We start from the raw sequence: 9250 nt of genomic DNA, 5'->3' as shown, positions 1-9250 counted from the left end.
AGACAAAACTTGAGAACTTGCTGCGAAGTCTGGGGGAGAAATTACATGAAGGAGGAGGATTCCACCTCTAATATCAGCCCTGGAAGGAAGTGATAATCCTGCCAGCATTAGCAGCCTGGACATCTGGAAAAACGTGACTCTTAATATCCAGAGCTGCCTTTGCTGTTCTGACCACAGCTTGCCACTCTGATCCTCTGATCTCTTGACAGTGGTTCTGATCCCACTGCCAGCGAGAAACAGTGCCTGCTGCATGTGAGGATGGGGGATAAAGAGACGGCTTGGTAGACTGTCATTGGAAGATGATGAGATGGGATCTCCATATTTTATGGTTATCTAGAGAATGAATCTGATCTCAATTTATCAGGATTACTTAACCTCAGTGGCATGAGTTTTCTCGTAGGTGAGTTTGGAGCTAAGAAGGATCTCCATTAGCTTGACTAGTAAAAATATGTTGGTTAATGGATTCTACTAGACATTCACATTTAGATTGATTACTCTGTTATACTGTTATGAAGTACAAAAAATTTGCCACCCATTCTCCGCCTCAGAAGCACACATCTGTGTTCAATAGCAATCACTATCAAGGAAGTTTCATTTGAGAGTTGCCTGGCATGCTGATTGATTCTTTTTTCTTTTTTCTTTCTTTTTTCTTTCTTTCTTTTTTTTTTTTTTTTTTTTTTTTTTTTTTTTTTGAGATGGAGTCTCTCTCTTTCTCCCAGGCTGGACTGCAGTGGCGTGATCTCAACTCACTGCAACCTCCACCTCCAGGGTTCACGTGCTCTCCTGCCTCAGCCTCCCGAGTAGCTGGGATTTCAGGCACTCACCACCATGCCCAGGGAATGTTTGTATTTTCAGTAGAGACGGGTTTCACCATGTTGGCCAAGCTGGTCTCAAACTCCTGGCCTCAGGTGATCTGCCTGCCTCGGCCTCCCAAAGTGTTGGGATTACAGGCATGAGCCACTGAGCCTGGCCAATGCTGATTGATTCTGCTCTACTTCCACAAAGACATGATGCAGTCAACCAGTATACTAGTTTTTTTGTTTGTTTGTTTGTTTTTTCTTTTTTGTATCCAGTTTAGGGGGATTATTCATGCTGCATATTTCCCCCATGTCTGGAAAAGTGAGCCAATACCTGCATCTCTATTCATTCTCTTCAGTTTGACCCCTTCTCAGGCACCTTGTCCCCTAAACCCCCTACATTTTCCTGGCCATCCACCTCTTTGACCATCTTCCATTTTTTAAAGTCTTGTTTTTCTGTGATTGGTGCCTCCCTTCTTGGGGCTGATAGTGTTCACTTGTGGAAGCAGAAAGGGCGCTGTGTTTGGAGTTGGGGGAACTGACTTTGAGTTCCAGATTCAGGCATAGTCACTGTGGCTAGAGTGGAAGAGGAAGAAATCTCCCATAGGACATTCTGATTTCATTAGACTGCTTTGGGGTCTGAGACTCAGTACTTTTTAAAACTCGCTGGGGCATTCTTATGAGCAGTGAAGGTTAGGAGCCTCTGTTCTATACTGATGCATTGAAGGAGCTCTTGGGGTCAGGGGCAAAATGAGGCCAGGACCAGAAGAGTGGGAATGTACACTGGAAAAGGGAAAACATGCATGAGCTCCAGTCCAGACTCTAATATTCCAGCTTTGTGACTTTGGACCAGTCACATTATTTCTCTTGGGCTGCAGTTTTTTAAAACCTGGCAATGTGGAGATGACAATCTCTCTAGCACATGAGATTGGCATGAGTGTCAAACTAATACTACTACTACTAATAATAACTGCCATTCATTGCATTCTTATTCTGATTCTCAGGCACCCTCCAAGTGCTTTATGTGAATTATCTCATTTAACCCTTGCAAAATTCCATCTAAGGACGATCTTATGAGGAGACAGTGTGTTGATAAGTCCTTTGTAATTGGTAAAACCTTGTGAATATATGATAACATGCTCCACATACTTTTGCAAAACTCCCTTACATATATATTGCCCAAGGATATATAAATGAAAAGTAGAGACAATAAGATTTATGACTGACTCTTTTAACACCCAGGTCATTGATCTTTCTGCTGTACTCCACTGGTTCCTGGATAATTGCAGATTATGTAATAGTATGTTTGAACCCCACTGTTCCTTAGTTCCTTGCTAGGAAAAATCTAATCCACCAAATCAGCTTCACCAAGATGCAAAGAAGGTTCAGAGTTTAAAATGTCTGATTTTATTCTATCATGAAGTAGGGTTTCTGTATTCTGGCAGTGGGATGCATCTATTCTAAGGCTAAATGTCATTTCTTGGCATATGAAACAGTCATTTATTTATTTGGATGTGAAGTCCTTTAGATTTGCCAAGATATGGACCAGTAGTCCTGAACTTGGGGATGCATTTCTTAACTGAGAAACTCATAGTTCTGCTATTACAGGTACTGCTGCTTTTGCCATATTTTAGAGGAGGCAGGAATTATAAAATGCCCTTTGATGAACATCTATGTAATTGAAGACTTAATAGTCCCTCTGATTGTTACTAGTTCTCTTGCATTTAAATCCTGTACTGTACAGTGAATTTAGCCTTGGTCCAGTTCACTTCATAGAGTGCCCCCAGGCCCCTCATTTATCTAGGTGGCCCTGAAACTGGATTGTAGATTAGTACTACCTTTTGCTTTATTCTGTCTCTCGACTGTCCATCTACCAGAAGGCAGGAACAAGGACTGGTTCTGCTATGTCATTGTATCTCTGTAAAAGTTTTATTGAAACTGAAACTAATTTAAAATGCTTTTTTTTTTAATTACAGATTTTATTTTTTCTGGGTGTTTCCCTCCTTGGTTTCAATGAGTGGACTGCCCCCTGGTGGACAAGAACTGTCAGCTCACATGAAAGCATGCTTTTGTTACTTCAGGCCACAGTCTGAATTATTTTTCTTCAGTTAATATGAATTATATTCCATGAACAATAAGAATTGAATTCATAATATGTCAAATTCAATAAAAAACAGAACTCTAATATTCCTCCAGATATTCTTGGAATACCCTCAATTATGAGGACAGGGTCATAATCTTTGTACAGTAAATTTCCATTTTTCTGGAATGGCTGGGGAATCGTGAATTCTAATTTGTAGGTTATCTCACAGTCACTGATATAACTTACATAGGCTAATCATTTGCAAAGAATTAGTACACAGTGTGTAATGGAATACATGGACTGCTGAATGTCAGTTTCAGTAGTACTTGAAAATAATAGTGAATACTTACATAATACTAAGTGCATCAGGTACTTAAGTTCATTTAATTCCCCCTTTTCTATGAGATAGGCATGGTTACTATTGCTCTTGTGAAGATGAGGAAGCTGAGAACTGTCACACAGCTAGAAAATGGTAGAGCTGGAATTTAAACCCAGGCAATAAGTTTCCAGAGAGCATGCACTTCAACCCTATGATAAATGGCCTTGCTTATGAGTTACAGAACATTTCAGGATGCCACAGGATCTCTCTTCTGAGCACTGCTGTTCACCAATGTAGAAGCTGTAGGGCATTAGAATTAACCCTATGGCAGACCCAACCCCTTTCCCTTTCCACAACTTCCACTACCCTCATCACTGTGACACCTATCAGAGCATTGTATGTATTAGGGGTGCAGTAAATATCTCTTATCTATGAACTTGCATCATTCAAAGCCTTTTTTCCAGAAAATCTCAGCTCTCAGTTTATTTTTATTCATTTCTTTCTCACAAAATCATGGTGGATCCTACACAACCAAAATATGATTATTTAATTGTTTCATTCAGGATAACATATAAGATTCTTCACACATGCTAGACTCATATGTGGCATATCCAGACCAAAGCAAGCTTTACCCAGCTCAGTAAAGAAGACTACGTATCTGGTTTCATTCTTTTGAGAAAAAGTTTCTTTTTCATGCCAGGTGAAGCACATTTCTGCATGTAACATGTTAAAGGATTTCTTTGACACTGGACTTAATGCAGGTCACTGATGTGGTTTGGATATGGTCTGTCCCTACAAAGACTCATGTGGAAATTTGATCCTCAATTTCCCAGTGTTGGGAGGTGGGGCCTAGTGGGAGGTATTTAGGTCATAGGGACAGATCTCTCATACATAGATTAATACTCTCCCTTGAGGAGGTGAGTGAGTTCTTCAGGAAATGGATTAGTTTCCCCAACAGTGGATTGTTAAAAAGTGTATGGCTCCCTCTGTTTCTCTCTCTTGCTTCCTCTCTTGCCATGCAGTCTCTTTGCACACATACCTGCTCCCCTTCCACTTGCCACCATGAGTTGAAGCAGCTTGAGACCCTCACCAGATGCAACTGCCCAGTTTTGAACTTTCCAGCCACAAGAATAATGAACCAAATAAACCTCTTTTCTTTATAAATTACTCATCCTCGGGTATCCTGTTAAAGCAACACGAAACAGAGTAAGACAGGCACAAAAAGTTTTACTGAAAACTGAACTCATAATCTAAGATGAGACCTTTACCACAAACTTGAATACCCTGTGGGTTTACCCTCTCAAAGGTGGCCGGGAAGCATGCCTAGCCCTGAAGTGCTCCTTTTCTGGGTGATCCATGCTGTCCTGGGTGATCCATAGGTGTCCCTTGCAGTTGGGATACTTGCTTCTAGTTTCAAGTCCTTTTGGACTTGCTTACTCACCCAGAGTCTGGCTTGCTGGCGCTACAGCTCTCTGACTCTCCCATCTGACTGCCAAGATTAATTCATCATCTTTGCAAGAGTCAAAAACTTCCTTTTGATAGGAAGAGCCACTTCCTATTTGGAGAAACAAAATCAGATGTCCTGTTACACAGAAACATGGACTGTTGACATTCGTCATGTCACTTTGTTTAATCACTATGGCTGACACTGTGTGGGTTTCTGTGGCACAGTGGTCAGCACACAATAAGTAGTATACATGGTGTTGGCTGTTGAATGTACCTGGGAATACACCACGAGCCAATTTTGTTTCTATACAGCCATTTTCCTGTGAATCAATGCAGTTCTTTGAGACTGCTTCAGGATGCTATATACAAGCACACACTGCGCAATGTTTTTGAAGATATGAGGAGGAGGAAGCCGTGCCAGTGGCTCAAGAAGAATAACATGGTTTTAAAATACAGCCTAATGTGTCTAGTAACACAGGTGTGCTACTTTGTCTTAAAATTAAATATTAACATGGCCAGAAATCTTCCTGTTTATTCCTGCTTCTAATAAAGCCAACTTTATGTGGTGTTTGGTTGGTTTTAATAAATCTAGAACACAAAAAGAAAAACACTTCATCTGACAATACAACTTTAAAGCATTCCACTTTAGATACCTACAAAACGAAATTCTCGTAATTATCAAGCCTCAACTATCAACATAATTAATATGGGATTTAATTAAGTTTCTTTTTTTTTTCCACTAAAAAAAGAAAAAGAAAACTTACCATCTGCATTCACCCAGAAACACATGCATGGTTGAAATCAGACCGTCTGGGTGTTTTGGACACAAAAGAAACCTTTGACCACTTGGATTTGAGCATATGAGTGTCAAGAACCCCCAGAACAGAGCCAATCCCAAACGCGCTACAGTGTTTCCATTCAGAGGCCATCAATGTGCCTCTTTAACGGTTTTTCAGAATCCCAGGAAATTGTGATTACATGGCATTAGCTTTTCATTTTCTGAAGAATGGATGAAAAGCATGAAAGTCCTCTTAACAATGTGAAGAAAAGTATTTTTGGTTCTGGTATACTTCTGCTGTTTTCTGATAAACACTACACAGAAAATGCCTTTAAGATACCACACAATTATACATACAATTGTAGCTCAGTGGTGCCCGTGCTAGAGAGACTACAACCTTATCCAGGGAGAAAAAGACCCCCAAATGGCAATTGTTCTCACTGAACAGTCACTTAGTCAAGGATGGTATTCATTCTAGCAATATCATGAATTTATTTTCCTTTCTTTGTGAGATGCTCTTATGTTACCATGGAAGTAATCTTAATTCAGCATTTTTTTTGGCAAGGTGGGGGTCAGCGGGGGTGATATTTCCAAGTAAATAACTGTAGGTTTTGTAAGTTTTGACTGGAAATTTACTTCATCTAGCTGATTCTGTATTTGCTGTATTGAGGAAGAAAGTACTTAATAGTCCATTGCGTGTACAAATTGTGAAAATAACGTTGGTCTGGTTATATTTACATGTGGACCAACAGTATTTACCGAATGTCAATAAAAAGCACAAAGAGAGGACCACATTGTCAGTGAATTGAAGAATATTTATGTGAACCCTAAGATTCCCGCAAGATTCAGGTAAGAAACCAAAGTAGAAATCATGGAATATTTTATGGCAAGATAAGGATTGAGGCTATCACCACTCACACCATTATCCATTAACTGTATTGCGAGCTCATCAAATGATATTTAAGTCTCAGCAGAGACCTCAAAGGCTCTAAGCGTGTGCTTTTTGAATTTTAATGGTGCAAGAATTGCTTGGATAGGTGTTTATAAAAGATTCAGATTCTCAGATTTCCCTCAGAGATCGTTTTATTATATCTGGAGTGGGGCCCAGAAACCAGCATCTGAAAAAATATACCAGATGATTCTGCAGCAGTGGTCTGTGTCACTCTGTCACCCAGCCTGGAGTGTAGTGGCATGCCCACAGCTCACTGCAGCCTTGACCTCCTGGGCTCAAGTGATCCTCCCACCTCAGCCTCCCAAGTAGCTGGGACAACAGGCACCACCATGCCCAGCTAATTTTTGTACTTTTTATAGAGATGGGTTTTCACCACATTGCCTAGACTGGTCTTAATCTCCTGGGTTCAAGCGATCTGCCTGCCTCGGCCTCCCAAAGTGCTGGGATTACAGGTGTAAGTCACTGTGCCCAGCCTGTGGTTGACTCTTAAAGAAATTTTTTTTAAAGTACAGCTATCAACTAAAAATGAAAAAAAAATACATTTAAAAAAGAAATATAACTTAGCCCTTTTTAATCCACTTGAAATACCCACCTAACCTTCAGATTGTCCCCGTCTGTTGAAGTACTTGTACTCATCTTTTTAAGATTAATTCATCCCCAGGTTTGGATAAATACACATCTTTCCTGTCTCCATAGTAATGTAGTTATAAATGACCACTCCAATGTCACCTAGCTGGAGGAGCAAAGGAAATGCATTGTGATAAAACCCTACCACAGCCATACATATCTTGAAACAACTCAAGTTAGAATGGACTGTCGTTGACCTTGATATCTGCTTATTTTGCAATGATGGGGAAAATGATATGTGCTTTTTTTCTCCCCTCTTCACTCATTTTGCATATCCTGGCTTCTCAAAGTGTGGTCTGTGGACCAGTAGCATCAGTATCACCTGAGAGTTTCTTTGAAACTCTGTTTCAAAGTTTCTGTAAGTTTCTTTGAAACTTACAGAATATAAGGCCCTGCCCAGACCTACTGAATTACAATCTGCCTGTGAACAAGATCCCTTGTGATCCCTGTGTATATGGAAGATGGAGGTGGTGAACAACAGCCATTTTTAGAAAGGAATAAATGGGAGAGTATAGGTTTCCTTACAGCAAAGTTAAACATGCTGTATGTAACATCAAAATGAACAAGTTCTATGGACTAAGGTAGACACTTTTTTTCCTTCTAAGATCATGTATTTGACATTACTACAAATGATCATTCTGGGCTCTATCCCCAACTTTTGCCCCTGAACCTGGGATAGCCTTATGACTTGGGCTATCTCAGGATTCTTATTGCCATGACGGTATTTCACCATGGTTCACTGCTGTACCTCTCCCAATTCCCCTCTTACCTCCCTCCCTCCAGACACAAAGTCTTACTCCAACAGACTTGATGAGTCTCTCATATAAGCAAGGCCCTGGGAGAGGGGCTGGAAAGAGACAGATGCAAAAGAGGACCAAGAAGGACTCTGCCTGCTAGAAGAATGTGACAATAAGAACAAAGATGGGGGCCAGGGACGGTGGCTCACGCCTATAATCCCAGCACTTTGGGAGGCCAACTTGGAAGGATCACTTGAGGACAGGAGTTTGAGACCAGCCTGGGCAACATAGCAAGACCTCATCTCTATAAAAATGTTTTTTAAAAAAATTATTATCCAGGCATGAAGGCACACACCAGTAGTCCCAGCTACTTGGGAGGTTGAGCCTTGAGCCCCGGAGTTCGAGGCTACAGTGAGCCATGATCATGCCACTGTTCTCCAGCCTGAGTTAAGAGTAAGATCCTGTCTAAAAAACTTGAGCCAAGATGGGACTTGAGAGGTGCCAGGGCCCATTGTTAGCACCTTACAAGTATTAACACAGTCCGTCTTCACAATAACTCTGTGGCATATGTAAAGGCACTAGCTGAACACCACACAACTGGAAAGGCCACCCAACTGGGAAGGGGCAGAGGGCTGGCTGCAAAGGCTGTTTCTGGATCACCATATAGGAAAAAGGGAGCAAGCTAGATGGTGACTGCTAGGGGAAGAGGAGCACATGAAACTCCCAAAAAACCCCCATCTCACAGTGTGTTAGTCTTCATATCAAGGGTGAAGCAAACACAGTTTCCAGCTTCCAAGTTCCACCTCTGCCTTGACTCCTGCACTCATTTCTCTTCAAAGGAACTACTGCCATTTCCACTGAGATTGGGTGTGTATAGAAACCACAGCAAGCGTGGAGAGCCAAGAGATAGTGCCCGTGAGGGAACTGGGCCAAAATGAATCTACTTTGCAAATTAATTTCTAGGCTTCCTGAAGGAAGTGGCATTCATCAAGCCATGCAGGTCATGCAGCTGGCTAAGGGGCAGAAGGCCCTCCAGGCAGTGGGCACAGTGCCACTCAAGGCATAGGACTGGACAATGCTAAGGCATACATAAAGTTGTGTTCAGCTGCTTGGAGGGGCAAGTGAGACAGAGCATAGGAAGATGGTAACCCTCTCAGAGGTGACTTGTTTTGCTGTGTTATACAATAAAGACAGCAAAAGTCTTAGGTTCATTTCTAATTCACATGCTTGTTGATCAAGGCATGGTAACTCAATTTATAGTTTAGCCAGTAAGGGACATATTTACCATTGTATTGGAATTGCCTTCACTGGTCGGAGGCACCTCCTACTTTGGAGCCTACCCTGGAATCTGAAAATGTCAGTTACCCACTCTCCCAGCTTCCCTTGCAGCTGGGACCAGAGATGCATCAGCATCACTGTCCGAGGAGAGTCCATGTAGAAGACAGCGGCAGCAGAGGTGGCAGATACATACAACTTGAAGAGCTGTCAGTGGCTGTGGTTTTAGTGCAAGT

The 9250-nt window shown here is 41.5% G+C and overlaps 1 long non-coding RNA gene across 2 annotated transcripts in view; it reads left to right on the top strand.

The window, feature by feature from the left end:
• The window catches only part of LOC126954342 (uncharacterized), a 5491-nt gene extending 2466 nt beyond the window's left edge, over positions 1–3025 (top strand). The window contains exons 2-3 of one of the 2 annotated variants that reach the window (XR_007725596.1): positions 1–400; positions 2774–3025. The exon at positions 1–400 is cut by the window's left edge and continues 260 nt beyond it. This is a non-coding gene — a long non-coding RNA (uncharacterized LOC126954342). The remainder of the gene's footprint in view (positions 401–2773) is intronic. The other variant, XR_007725597.1, reaches the window with a different exon arrangement.
• Positions 3026–9250: the final 6225 nt, after the last annotated feature.

Source organism: Macaca thibetana, chromosome 5 (genome assembly GCF_024542745.1).
Source record: "Macaca thibetana thibetana isolate TM-01 chromosome 5, ASM2454274v1, whole genome shotgun sequence".
Classification (NCBI taxonomy): domain Eukaryota; kingdom Metazoa; phylum Chordata; class Mammalia; order Primates; family Cercopithecidae; genus Macaca; species Macaca thibetana.
Note: the sequence above shows the minus strand (reverse complement) of the source record. Positions and strands in the feature narration are given on the sequence as shown.